Source organism: Mustela lutreola, chromosome 5 (genome assembly GCF_030435805.1).
Source record: "Mustela lutreola isolate mMusLut2 chromosome 5, mMusLut2.pri, whole genome shotgun sequence".
Lineage (NCBI taxonomy): Eukaryota > Metazoa > Chordata > Mammalia > Carnivora > Mustelidae > Mustela > Mustela lutreola.
Window position 1 is genome coordinate 108,348,445 of NC_081294.1, and position 14,898 is coordinate 108,363,342.

Consider the following 14,898-nt stretch of genomic DNA (forward strand, 5'->3'; position numbering starts at 1 on the left):
AAGTTAAGATCCGCTCTGAGTCAATACAGACTGTGGATCTGAAGACCACAGATGCCTTCCATTGCCTGTTGACTTTTCTCCAGTGAAATCCTCCCAGGACAGCACAGACCTGTCCCTCAGCTGATTAGTACGTGGCTGGAGATCTCTTTGCCTGGGCTGTCTGCATTTAACTGTTTTCTCCTATGCCCTTTAAAATATTCTGGATCTGGGTCTCATTCCTTAGGGGACTTTAACCTTGACTTGAAATTCTTGGTAAATTAAATTTTAATAAGGTGCTAATGGCTTAGTGATTTTCTGGGATATTTTCAATTTTATTTTTATCAAAATGCAAATAGCCTTCTTGTTATTGTTTGTAAGGAAATTTTTAATATATCCATGGCAAAAGCAAACAATAAAGAAATATGTAAAGAGTAAAAAAACTCCGATATGTCCTTTAACTGGAGATAGCCACTTTTAATATTTTAGTAAATATCCTTCCACACATTTTCTATCATCTAGACGCATATATATTTTTCCTTTTTGCAATGAACAAGTCATATATCATGGAGATCTTTCCATGTCAGTAAATGTAGAATTCCATAGTTCTTTTTAAGTGGCTTCATTGCATTCCATCCTATGGATATACCATAATTTTGGAGAGCCCATTCTGAAGTAAAATACTTGAATTCTAAAATAGAATTGGTGGAGATCTAATTGTTTCAACACAGTGGAAGAAAATACTAATGCTTGGAATTCTGAGCATCCTGGTAAATGGGAGAGGACACTTTTCTTGTGAAGGAAGAGCCCTTTCTCGGGACATGTTAAATCAGTCCGATTTGGCAATCCAGCGTTAGCTCTCCCTCCCCCACCCATATATGACACTGCCCTGAAGTAACTCTTGCCAGTGTAATTCAGTTTGCAAGTTATTCTTGAGGGTATTGTGTTTGGTAATAAGCTAAGTGCCCCTGGGTGGGCACTCAAATCCTGATTACTGTTTCATAGTTCAAATAGCCAACATCAAATCTGAGGCCACACATTTTAGGAAGCTTTTCAATTCATTATATATTAACTTTTAAAATGCACATGGAAATGGTGATTTTAAAGATGAATTTCCGGTGTAGGCCTAACACATTGGCAGAGATTGTAAAGCTTTAAAAAGTGGTATTGACAGTGTGAGGGAACTGACACTTTTTGGTTGTTGTTTTAACTTCACAGAGTATAAAGATGGCCACATACTGTGAACAATTTATTACAATTCTAGGAATTAACTTCATAAAATATAAGTCTTTTCAACATTTTTCATTTTAAACATTTTCTAAAAATTTTCAAACATGAAAAAGTTGCAGAAATTTTGCAGTCAACATCCATATTGTTATCACCTAGTTTCTACCATTAACATTTGCTGTGGTTGCTTTATTATATGTCTGTCCATCTATTCATCTATCAATACATCTTATTTTTTGATTTAATATTTTTACTTCAAAGTAGATTACAGAAAAATACCCATAGAATAATTAGAAATGTACACAGATTTACCTGCAAGGACATTCGTCTCAACATTATTTATACTAGGAAGAAATGGGAACTACTAAAATGTATAACAATGATGCATTGGTTAATGATGGCACATCTTTATGATGGCATTTTTGATTCAGTAGGTCTGAAATAGGGCCTGAGAGTTTGCAGTCCTGACAAGTTCCCGAATTTTACTATAGCTGCTGATCCAGGGATCACATTTTGAGAACCACTGCATTGATCTCTGATAGAATGCTTGGCATATTTGAGATGCTGTACAGCTGAGATGGTTAGATTATTAGTTAGATCATTAATATGATATATAACAGAGTCGATATTACAATAATCTTGGAGGGATGAAAGATGTCTCAGGTTGGGTTTGGCAGAAGTAGAGCCTGGGATGGAGTTGCCTGTTCAAGTGATTTGTTAGGGATGGGCTCTTAGAAGAAAGAGAGTGACAGAAGCAGAATAAGAACAAGGGATAAAAGCTAAGGAAGAATGTGGTCTCTGCTAGAAACTAACTTGGATCTGATCCCATGGGAAGCTACGGAGCACAGACTACACCCAGAATTAGTTCCACTTTGTGTCATTGGAATGGGTCTTTTGTATTCTGTGACAGTTATTGGCTGTCCTTCAGTCATTGGGTAAAGTAGAGGTGAAGATAGCTTCCCAAGCCAGGTGGCTCCAGTGTTATTGAGTAATTCTGCTGTGTGTTGGTATCAGCTAACAATCAAAATAGCTAAGTGAGGATGGGTGCACTGGCCTTAAGCGAGCTAAAATGGGCATCAGTAGTGTCCACTACCAAAGGTTGATGTGAAACCAACAAAATGAGATCCACAGGGAACTATATATTTAAGTTCTGTATTTAGATGAAAGGAGGGAGACAATGCTGTTTTGGAAAATGTGTTTATTTTTCATAGAAATATTTCATAGAAATATGCGATTATGTTAACATGTGTTTTAAATGAATGAATTAATTATAAAGTTTGGTTTTAATTGCTAATACAATGAATGTCAATAGATAAAACTCTCTTAAACAGAAGCTCATCAGGATCTTCAGTGATTTTAAATGTGAAAACAGGTCCTGAGGCCAAAAAGTTTGAGAACCATTGATGAAGAATAAGGAAATATTACATTATAACATATGAAGAGCTCTGATAACTAGAATATATAATAAACATACAAGTAAGAGTTGAAAAATCATACTAAATAAAATATTTATCATAAGTAGAATTCATTCAGGCAGAGAAGCATCCCAGGGGCCATAAGTGGGCTTATATATATTGCTATGAGGAATATTTGGGGGTTCTGGAGATGTTAAGCTGCAAGTGAAGACCTAGGAAAGTTAATTGTCTTTAGATATCTAGAAGCCTGTTCTGTGGAAGAGAGAATAATAAGTTTACTTTGATTCTGAGGACAGAACTGGTTTGTGTTTGGAAATTATTTTAGATAATTCTCAATAATGTTTAGCGTTGTCTACAGTGAAGTTGGTCAACTTGCAAAGTTGTATGCTTCCTCCCCTTTCATGATGATGTTTAGCAACAGAGTGGGTATAGTGAGTGGTCATCAACTGAAATGCTTGGTTGCTTAAAAGACAGCTGGACGATGGGTGAGTGAAATGCGCTGATGGGAAGTGCGGTGGAGAAGTGGAGAAGGCATGACTCATCCAATAGGGGCAGCAGACCTGCAGCTCCAGGTGGATTTTAAAGAGGAGGCAAAGATCTGGATTTTTATGCATTGGCTTAATTAAAACAAAACAAAACAAAACAAAAACTGTGGAGGTCATGTAGACTATACATATGGGCTGTAGGTTATCCTTAGGCCACTGCCCTATAACCTAACCTCTTTTATTATAGAAAGGAGTCCTGCACTGTAGAGAAGACTAAACAAGGGATCTCTGAATTCTCTTTAGACTTTAAGCCCAAAAGTTACATGTCTCTCTGTTTCCAATTTAAAGATAGTCTGCTAATAGTTGTTTCAGTTTTGTCTTTTTTTTTTTTTTTAATTTTGGCCATGTATAATGTGGGAAACTTGTCCTTCCTTGTTCTAATCAGAATCAGCATTCTTAATTGTAGAAAGATAGCTGGTTTCATGATTTCTTAGGAAATAAGAGTATCTACAATGGTATGTAGATAATCACAGGATTTTTAAAATTTATTTATTTATAGTTATTAATTCTTAAAAGATTTTATTTATTCACTTGAGAGAGAGAGAGAGAACACAAGCAGGGTGAGCGGGAGAGGGAGAAACAGGCTCCTGTTGAGCAGGGAGCCCAACACGGGGCTCTGTCCCAGGACCCTGGGATCATGACCTGAGCCACTAAGGGACCCTGATGACTGGATTTTTAAAAACAAAGCAACATATAATGGTGTTAATATTTTACTTTATCACCATATGATTTTTTGGATTTACCTAAATATTTTTCTTAGGTAAATTAAGATTTGATCATTTATTTAACAATGTTAAAAAACATTTAATAATTGGTCCGCTTTAACAAATATGAGTTTATTGTGAAAGTCCTTATTGAAGTCTTACTTATGTAAATTAAATAATAATTTAAGAATGAAAGTAGGAACACAAGCTGTATATCTCAATTAGATATTTGATGAAAATTTGTCATTATAAACCTTTAAAATACATATGTATATTATTGCAAAATAACTGCTAAGCTTTAAAAATATTTTGTAAGATTCTAGATTAACTCATTGGCTCATTGGCTAATAAAGACTTCAGTAACTAGTGCGGAGAAACAAGGTGATAGTTTTCTATCATGTATAGCATTAAACCACTCTTAATAAAAGGTAATAGTGAGATGGATATTCAAAATGGGCATTGATTGTTAATAATCAATAGTAAAAATGATTGATGAGGCTCAAAGTGGAAAATATATGAGAAATTCTTTTTTTTTTTAAAAGATTTTTATTTATTTATTTGACAGACAGAGATCACAAGCAGGCAGAGAGGTGGGCAAAGAGAGAGGAAGGGAAGCAGACTCCCTGCCGAGCAGAGAGCCCTGCCCAGCAGAGATCATGACCTGAGGCTTAACCCACTGAGCCACCCAGGCACCCCTATCTGAGAAATTCTTACCTATAGAACTAGTTTTCTGGCTGACATTGCTTTGCATGTTTTCGTTTTATCTCTGACTTCTTCATTTATGAAAATCTGAATCATTTTCATAGAATGGAGATGCCCAGACTTTGGCCTTTATTTAATTCATTTCAGGCACCTATATATATTTATTTTAAGTTGGTCAATTATTTTTTATATTATTGCAGTTTGGATTCTTCTGTCTAAAGTTAGATTGCTAAAGTTCCATTTCTTCCTCTTGAAGAGGTATTAGAGATGGGTGTGGAGCATGTTTTATTTATTCATTTACTATCTTCATTACTTTAGAGCCTCAGGTTGCACCTTCATTACATTTTTTAAAACTCTGAAAATGATAGAATCATAAAAATAGCAATAGTATGCTACTGGAAAAAGGATTTTTGTCCTAGGGCCTCAGAGTTCACTAACTGGGACTTTCCTCAGTCCAGGGCAGGTAGAATATGATAGAGAGCCCTCAACAAAAACAACCTATCATAAATTCCCCGAAGCATAAAGCTGAGAATCAGTAACTGGAGATGATCTCAATTGCCAAAAGACCATATTCAAGAGAATGATGCTCTTCTGAGGTAACCAGGTCTTCAAATATACTCATTTGCCCTAAGGATTTTATTAAGTGGCTTCTAGGATAAGTTCTATTTTGTATGTCCAAAATAGATTCCTATGTCAACATATCGTGGTGTTTTGTTTTTTTTAAATAATGGAATAAATGACAAGCCACAGTTCTCAGTGTTTACAGTTTTTCTGTAAAGCAACTGCTATTTTTAGACTAAAGTATAAACATGTTGGTAAATGTAAATGAGTAATAAGCATGATTTCCCCCAGTATTTGAAAATGTAATTATTAAAGCAAAGTTAAAATGCCAGAAAATCTTTTATATTTAATGTGTGTAGACACAGAAGGAAGGATATATAGTAGTTACTCAGTGTTTATTTATTGATATGATTAATCTAATGTTGATAGGTAAATGAGTTTTAAAAGAAAATAACTATTAATATAGCAGACCCAATCCCACTTGTGTGTTTTTCTTCAGATATTTTGAAAAAGTTACAAGACAAAGCAAGTCTTGATTTTATTTAATTTAGAGTGTAAATATATGCCATAGAGTGGTGTGCTATTTGACAGTGGCGAGTATAGGACATTCTCAAAACCAGTCAGGACTGATTAGGATTTACAGCTCTAATTGTAATTAGGATTACTAATTGTAATATGGATTATTATACTAGATATAGTATTTTAATGCAAATTATATTTCTTTCCTATATGACATAAGTGTTAACTTATTCTTAGAACTCATCAGAAACTACACATAAAGATCTAGCACTAAAACTGTTTGCTCTATTGAAGTCTTAGGTGTGTTAAAGCAACTTAGTTTCTTTTGTGAAGCCAGAAGGTCTTACAGGGAAATGTTCCACATTCTCCTGACTCCTCTAACTTCTCTAGGTCCTTGGTACCTGAATAAATATCACTTTGCAAAATTCAGAGAGTGTATTAGGTTTATTGAGAACCTATAACCTACATAGGTTTTTAAAGTTACTTCTACATTTGAAATTCTCTGTGCCCTCTTCTCCCTGGCAGAGCAAAGTGAGAATCTGGTTTTTTGAGACAAATCAAGTTGAATCAATTCAGGTAGATAGCTAATTCCTTTTCTATTTATCAAGCTAGTAAAAAAGCTTTCATAAAGGCACCTGATACACTCATTGTATTTTAATTCAGCAGCACATTATATCAGAAAGTTTCCTTTATGTATAGTTCTAATAATGAGGTTTTTTTTTTTTTTTTTTTTTTAATCAAAGGTAAGGTTATTTCTAGTCATAGATATGTAGTTCAGAGAATACCGAACTGGTATTTCTGTATCAAAATCTGACAAGCTTTCAGTGTGGAATGCTTATGTTCAGTTGTAAAGCTCTAACAGGAACCAATTGTTTCTGAGGAAGGACACCTAATGTATTACTTTAATTGTTCTAATTACATGTTCCTCCCATTTCTTCTAATGAATTTGAGATGCTTTCCATGAAATAGCTTTAAAAAATATACTTAATGGATTGATAGACGGTTTCAAACTTTATGTGGGTCTTTTTTCATGGAGAATTTCTGAGTAGGATATCTTGATTTTATAATAAAATCTAAAATAAATGAAACCGAAACCATTTGGTACTTATTACCCCCCCGCTTTTTTTTAGCCAGTGGAAATGCCATGTGTGTAAAGGGATACATTGTCTAAATCTTAGTTAAATTGAAAAGGTTAATTAAAAAAATATTTTCTGGAGTGAAAAATATGCATTAGCCTAATTTCCTATTTTCCTCAAAAACAATTTTGTCATATTTATACTCTAAAGAAATTGAATGTTACAATGGAAATGTGTGATCTCATGGAGAACTATAATCTTCAGATATTTAGAGGGTTGTTTTCTGGGTAGCTTGAATGAAATTAGTTGCTTGTAGGGGGTTTTTTAATTGTCAGATAAAGATGAACTATTGTATCGAGTATAATTTTACTATAGAACCATTGCTCAGAACTAGAGACAGTCATACATGTAGATTGCTACTTATATAAGAGAACTCTATAGCCCCCAATATTTCTTCCACTAGTACCTGAAATGCCTGCTATTAACGAGCCTTTATTAAAAATGCAAATGGATTATTTTGCAGGGAGAAAACAATACATTTTCAAATTGGATTAGTGGTTTTGAACCTGACTATTCATCTGGTTAGATTACTCTGATCACCACTGTGTTCTTAGAAGCATCAGTGCCTGACATTAAAAAATGCCAAAAACTAATATAGTCTATATTTTTATTTTTGTGGATTGAATTATCTAGGATTTCCTGTCTCCTAATATACTGCTAACTTAACTAAAAGTCAGCAATATTAGAATAAATATTTTATTATTATTAGCTTATTGTCTACTTATTAAGTAGTACTTACAATGAAGTGCCAGGCATATTTATTTAAGTTTATTTCTGAATTTCTGTGCCTAAGGGTGAATAATAGTCTTACTTTAAACTATTGGACTGTGTTAAAGGTTTCAAAGTGAAAAGCGAAGGGGAAAAGAACTCTTAAGATTAAGGCGTCAAAGTGTTTCTAACAGTTACTAGTTTTGATTGCATAAATGGGGTATGGGAACTTCAATTACGTTTTTTCATATGGTGCTTGCAGATTTACTGTTTTAGAGATATTCTTTGCTCTTAGCACATTCTTAGTCTTTTGTATTTGTGATAAGCATTGAGAAGTCACATCCAGTTCTAGCTGACCCCAAAGGAGCCTTTGGATACAGAGTACAGGTTTGTCTCAGCTATAGTTTACAATGGATTGGAAAGAGTAGGAAGGCTGTCAAGCCAGCAGTGTTATATAAAGAACATCCAGGTGGATGCCTGAAAGAATGCCTTCTTTGGCTCATGGGTCAGAGGGTACAGCAGCCTGGCTGATTAAATGTGGTCTCTATCTATACTCTTGTTGCTCGTCCCTTGCTTATTTTGAAGGAAAAGTAAAGTAGTTGTAATCTGAACGAGACTATTCTCGGATGAGATAGTTAACATGACCACTGACTAATCTGAAGTGACATTATTAATGCTTTTTTCCCAATAATTATTTATTAAATAGTTCGCTTTCAACCTCCCTTCAGGTCTGTTAGATGTGAAACAAAAGGGAAAAAATACATGATGATCTCAAACTATGAAATTCTCCTGTTTTATCAACCTCCTTATTTTCAACTGTATTCACTTTTCTCCCTCTGCATGTGCTCTCTACACCCTTTTTGTCTCAAGACCCTTGAAGATACCAGTCGCTTTTTTATTTCTCTTACCTTCTTTCTTAGTCTTGATCTTGCCGTCTCAGTAATGCCCTCAATACCTAAATTCCATAGTCCTGTACCTTTACACCATCCTTAGGTTGCCACTTCTTAGTCGTCTTCTACAATCCTATCTCGCCCCTTTCCTTTCCTACCTGATTTCTTGAATAAGTAATCTATAATCCCTTCCTTCTTGTCACCCCTTTCAACTTCAACTCTTTTTGTGTTGACATCTATCAAAATCAAGCTTTGGACTTTGACTTATTCTAAGTCACTTGTTACCTTATAATGACCACATCTAGTGTGACCAGGTTACAACATTTGACATGATCGATTAAGCCCATTCTTAAATTTTCTCTCCGTTTTGCTTCTGGGACACTGGTGACAAATGATTGTTTTTATTCTAACAGGTCATTTTCATTATTCCTCTGTGGCTGATATCTTCCCTGAACCAGAGTCCATGGGGGAGTGTTGAAGGTCACCTCATGCAAACAGAGATGAATCCAGAGGGCAAGGGTGGGGCTGGAAATGAGAAACCATATCAGTAGTCACGACTGTAGAGCTCATCAGGATCTTGGGCAATTACCTCAAGTAAAGCTGAAGTGCCCATAGCTTTTCAGTTTGACAGCTGGCATCCTGACAAGTCAGACTGACTTAAAAACACATGGTTGGAATCTGGCAGTGAGAAACTGGAGGGCTGGAATTCCATCTGTCCCTCTGTCCCTCTGGCTGCCTTATGAACCCATCGACCAATCTTTGTTTCTACACTGACTCTCAATACTTAGGAAAGAGGCTGTAGCATATGCTGGGCATTCTTGAAGTGTGATTCTAACTTCCAAAAATGCTTTTCCAAGTCATACTCATTTGGTGACACAAGGTGTTGGAATTAACCTGCCAGGAGGAGTCTAGTATCTTTTTTTTTTTTTTTATCTGCTTATTACATCTTGGTTTCTTGGGAATGGCTGTAGGAGAGCTACATGGTGGTAAGTATAGAAGGCAGTGGTGAGAAGCAAGAGGGGCTGTGCACTAAAAGTAATTTTGGATGGAACATGAGAATGTTAAGACTTTAAATTGATTTGAGAAGTAGCTGAGTTTTTATCATGGTTTGTCTAAATCTCCCCTTCTGAGGAGTAGTAGGCTGTCCATGTTAGGGCATTTACCAGGTTGTTGGTGTGTTGTTAGGTTCCTGAATTTGGGATTTCTATTCAAGTTAGTAAGGAGTACAGATCAAGTCAGAGCCAGTTAAGGAAAGCTGAGGTTGAAATACCAGGAAGTGCAGTACAAACGTGGACCGCCTCCTCCCCACCCCATTCCCCCCACCCGCTCCGAATAAAGGGAATGATGGTGTCATGGGTTTGAAATTCGGCATAGATGAAACTGCAGTGAGGTTAGGTGGCAAAAAATGGGAGGAGGACCTGAGTGACTGCCACAACCAATTTGGAGTGTGTGGGGTCTTCTTTGCACCTCATGGATGAATGGCTTTGAGTGTGTCAGACAAGTTTAAGGGGTTAGGCAGAGTGGAGAGGTAGTGTGAATATGTGGGAGGGAGAATCAGAAGAGGCCTATAATTTGAATGCTTTCTCTTAGCTCTGGTCCTTGTCCGTGTTCTTTGTTTTAGTCTCTTGCTTACTTGAGGTATCTGGTGAGTCTTTCTGGATGTTCTGTGGCTGTTGCAGATATGGCTGGTAGCTGGGGTTATTTATATCTTTGCTCAGAGGTGATGGGAAGCAGCTGAGTGGAAGCTGTGGTGTCCAGTGTTATCTCCACTAATCGACTGCTGGCTCCTTGAGGACAAGATCCACAGCTTACTTATTTTAGAGCACTTTCTCAGGGTCTCATTTTGAATGAGGGGTATACCAGAGGTATTATAAAGAACAACCTATAGAAAGTTTTATTCGATAGAAAAGCTTTTTGTGAAAATATGCAATGTGGCATTATTGCTGTATGATAGGCATTTTATGAAATAAAAATTATTTATGAAATAATGAAGAAAAAAACCGAGAATATACTTGTCTGAAATCAGTTGTTTATGGAGTCTCCAAGGTATAATAACATGAAATTTCGATTGCCATATATCCCAAAGGACCAAAAATGTCCTATTTGACAGAAGATCTTTTTTTTTTTTTTTTTTTTTTTAAGTTTATACAGTTTCCACACTGGAGCTTTTACATATGATTGGTAGTTTAGTGTTCTTTTTAAAAATAATAAACAAATGAATGTTTCAGGAAACCTGTGATAGACTGAATCAGGTGGAACTGATTTAATGTTATGGATAATTACATAATTAGTGCTGTAAAAAATAAACCATACTATCTACTTGATGGACTGGAGCTGCTGAAGGAGGTGTGTAATTATACAATCAGCATCCTCCTCCTATGCTGATTCTAGGTAATCCTTTTTCTGTCTTGTCTGAGAAGGGACTTCCTGTCTTGTGTTGTGTTTCCTGATGTTATTTAAGTGAACAAAGCTGAACACTGAATAGTTTCCAGTCCCTTGATAAGTCTCTCCATGTTCTTTTTCTTTGTGAGAGCATCCTCTGAGACCAGTGGCTTTCCAACTTTTTGATATAAACCCACAACAAGAAATACATTTTGCAGCAGGACCCAGTACACTCCACATACACATGTTTGAAACTGAGATTTATGAAATCATTTGTTTTTATATAACCTGCTTTACTAATCTATTCTGCAGTATTTAATTTAAAAAAGAAATGCTGGTTGAGGCCCACTACTTGATTTCAGAACCTGCTAATGGCTTATGACTCTTATTTGGAAAATACTTCCTAGACTTTTGGTGGTTGCTAATGTTAGTTGAAAGGATTCTGAGAGTAGTCTAACTAGGCTGGCGTGGGCTTTGGGTAGCAGGTGGCATAGCATGGTTGATAGAGCAAGGGCTTTGGAGTTGGGCAAATTTGGTTTTAAATCCCAACTTCCCTTCATTTTAACTGTATACTTTGAACATGTTACTGAACCTTTTTGAGCCTCAAATCCCTCGTCTGTAAACCTGGGCCCCAAATACTTAAGGGCGTCAGGAGATGGGGAATCAGAGGCTGTGCCTACGTGGGGTTGATGTGTGCATTAAGGGATGTCATGGAAGAAACACCTGGCCAGTCCTGTGAAAGTAAAACACATGTTGCGGGCAGTGCTTCATAACATTTATATTCCTTTCCCTGCTCTTTTTCAACATTGGACACGGCTGCAGTAGAAGGGTGTGGAAGCAGTCCCCGCCTCACAGGGTGGTTTGTGAGGATCAGATAGGGTGATGGGTGCAAGGATAAGAAATGTTAATTTTTATTGGTGCACCTTAAGGCAGCTTTAGTGTTTCAGAGTAAATGTGTGCAAGGGGGATTGAGTCCTACAATGGTTAATTGACAATAGTGGAAAACACAACTGGTTCTAAAATTCTGTGTTGTGACTGTTAGCAGCGAGGATTGTTTTGAGATACAGTGGTGTTGCATGTTGATATTGGAGAGCTGCTACCAAAACTGGCAAAGGATGATTTATGATAGTGCCCCTTACAAATTGCTACATACAAGTTGTTCCATTTTGCATTGTACGTAGAATTTAAAGAAACTTAAAAAATTATTCAACAAAGGATTTTGCTTCATTAAGACCTGGAAAATGAACATCGGAAGACAACTAATTACTTATTATATAATATTTGTCAAGCTTTCTTTATCTTAACTGGAAACAGTATAAAAAATGTAATTGTGAGGCTTAAAAAAAAAATGTAGCCTCCATCTGACTGCGTGAAATCTTGAGGGGAGAATTATCATTGTACAATTGTACAATGTTGTTAGAAAACCCCCTCCTTTTCTCTCAACGTGTTATAGTTCTTACTACTTCTGAAATCGTTCATGACTTTGAAGTGCTGTTTCACTAGTTCCAATTTTTAACTTTCTTGCCTCAAAAGAAATTTCTCAGTTTTTATGCTGTCTGTGTTCCTCTCTTCCATGCATCTTTCCTCTGGTGTTCTACTGATACTGTGATTATTTAGTGGTAACCTGGGCTTTGTTGGTCATGGGAAGGGATATAAATCAGCTAAAGCAAGTACGAAGCAATGGCCAACTACAAAGCCTCTTTTCCATCTCTTGTTTTCCACGATGTCCAGTCTCTGCTTGCTCTGAAATTTTAGTTCTATGTTGACTGATTGCACTTAATTTCTGTGCCTTTTCTGTGTTTTCAGCCCCTTCAATCAGGTTAAGAAATCCCCTGCCGCTTGTGTTACATTCAGCTCACCCTTACAGTCATGAGAAAAGGCCTGGCTCCTTTAAGACAGAAGCACCTTTTTCTCTGCCAGAAAGCTCATTGTAAAATTGAAGGGCTTAACCAAAAAGGGCTTTAATGTAAATTGAATATTGATAGAGAAAGGACGTTAATTGGCCTTAGTAACTTGGTTGCTAAGGAAGCATTTTCCTGATTGGGAGGAAACTCTCCTGGGTGTTGTGCATCTTGTTGTGGACCTAAGATGCTTTGTTTTATCTCTTGCTTTCTGTTTCTGAGTTGGAAAAGGAAAGAGCAGAAAGCTATCATAGGAATGAAAAGCTGTGGGAAGCAGATGGTTGCTCTCTCTTAGCTACAGAAAGAGAGAGCTAAATACTGACTAGCAACAAGCCAGTGCCAGCAAGGACTCTTTGTTTAAGGCAGACAGTTGGAAATACCATGAGGGCTAGATATAAAGAACTTGCATAGGAGAACATAGAGATGCTGGACTAGGGTTTTATCAGTTCCTGAAAACATGCAGGTGAGAAAAATTAAAGGATATTGTGAGTGGATATCCAACAACCACATTAAATAATAAGGTTACATGTTTTCAGTGTGGTCGAGGTTATTAAGAGAAGTTATTCAGCTTGTATTTAGTTTGCATTTTGAAGGTTTTATACTATATTATATATGAAATTTAGTAGATTTAGATGTCAAACACCTCAATAAGGAATGTTTAGTTGCAGACATCTCTTTATGTTACCATATAGTTTATTGCTTAGTGTAATAAAAGTAAACTTAGAGTAAATAAATTAAAGATTTTCAGGGAAATAATTTTTTTTCCAAAACAAAAATGTCTTTGAATTTTGACTAATTCATATATGCTAAGCTCTCTATCTTTTAAGGGATTTGTGAAATATTATTTCCACATACTAAATGATACTTCACTAACCTCAGGGAATTAGTGCCTATATTTTAGTTAATTTCACTTTTTTTTCATTCACTGCTTGGTTCAACAAATACTTTTGAGCATCTGTTGAGCATCAGGTGTTATCTTAAAGGGTACTGAAAGAAATAAAGCTCTCGTAGGAAGAGTGCTTTAGGAGAGCATTTGAAAAACTCTCAGGAGAGTTTGGAAAACAAAAGTAGTTTTGCTGTCATCTTTTAGCCTGTTTTAGCTTTTCTAGGTTTTTTTCATTGTTGGCATTGAATATTACTATTTGTATGGGGTATCTTTATTTAGTTTTTTATGACACTTTTAAATTGTGAAATTCTTTTCAACAATGTTATTTGGATTGATTGATTGATTGATTGATTGATTTTAGACAATAGATCTAAAGAGACCACTAGAAGTTCTTGATAATCTTTCTGGAATTTACTTGTTTTTCCTGGCCATATAGTTCTTATACTCTTGAGTGTGATAGGCGGAAAAGCAAAACATGGTGATCCTTTTGAGAGCCTCAGATCATAATGATATTCTCAGAGAAGCTCGTTTACCATGGAACTACTTAAGTATAACCCGAAGGTTTGGTATATATATGTGTGGTCATCAGTGATGACTCTCACCACTGCAAAGCCAGACAGCGGGATCAAGTAAAACAAGCCGGTAGAATAATAGACTAAATCGGATCCCTTCAATGTGATAGGAATAGAGTAACATATTAAATCTATGGAGAGCGCTTATTGGTTGCCTTCCTTTGTAATGTGAAAGTACCGGTAAAAGATTTGTATGCTAAGTCCACGTTTTCTTTTTTCGTTCTTTTTTTTTTTTTTTTTTAAAGAGTTTATTTATTTGACAGACAGAGATCACAGGTAGGCAGAGAGGCACCTAGGCAGAGAAAGAGAGGAGGGGAAGCAAGCTCCCTGCTGAGCAGAAGCCTGATGCGGGGCTCCATCCCAGGACCCTGGGATCACGACCTGAGCCGAAGGCAGGGGCTTTAACTACTGAGCCACCCAGGTGCCCCTAAGTCCCCGTTTTCAGATTTATCTGCTCTCTAAGTCTAATCTAGCTTCACAGTCTCTTGGTTTAGGCTTCTTATATCCTTTGTAACTTGGATTGTCTCTCAGAGATGTGAGGGTTAGTTAATGAATGGTGTCTTCAGGAGAAAGGAGAGCAACAGATACAAAGTTCAGTGTTAAAAGATAAATATTTTGTGGATTTTAAGCAAAATGATGAAAATGAGAGAGCACAATGAGAAAAACTAACATGCCAATATTTAGTGGCCCTTTGGATGTCACATTTATTTTAACTCAGTATTCATTACCTTGTAATAAGTGTATTGTTTGTTTATTTATTTTTTTGTACCTGTG

The 14,898-nt window shown here is 36.2% G+C and overlaps 1 protein-coding gene across 10 annotated transcripts in view; it reads left to right on the forward strand.

Annotated features, from left to right (window-relative positions):
• Nucleotides 1-14,898, forward strand: part of ATG10 (autophagy related 10) — a 423,722-nt gene that overhangs the window by 243,830 nt on the left and 164,994 nt on the right. The gene's annotated exons all lie outside the window — the stretch shown is intronic.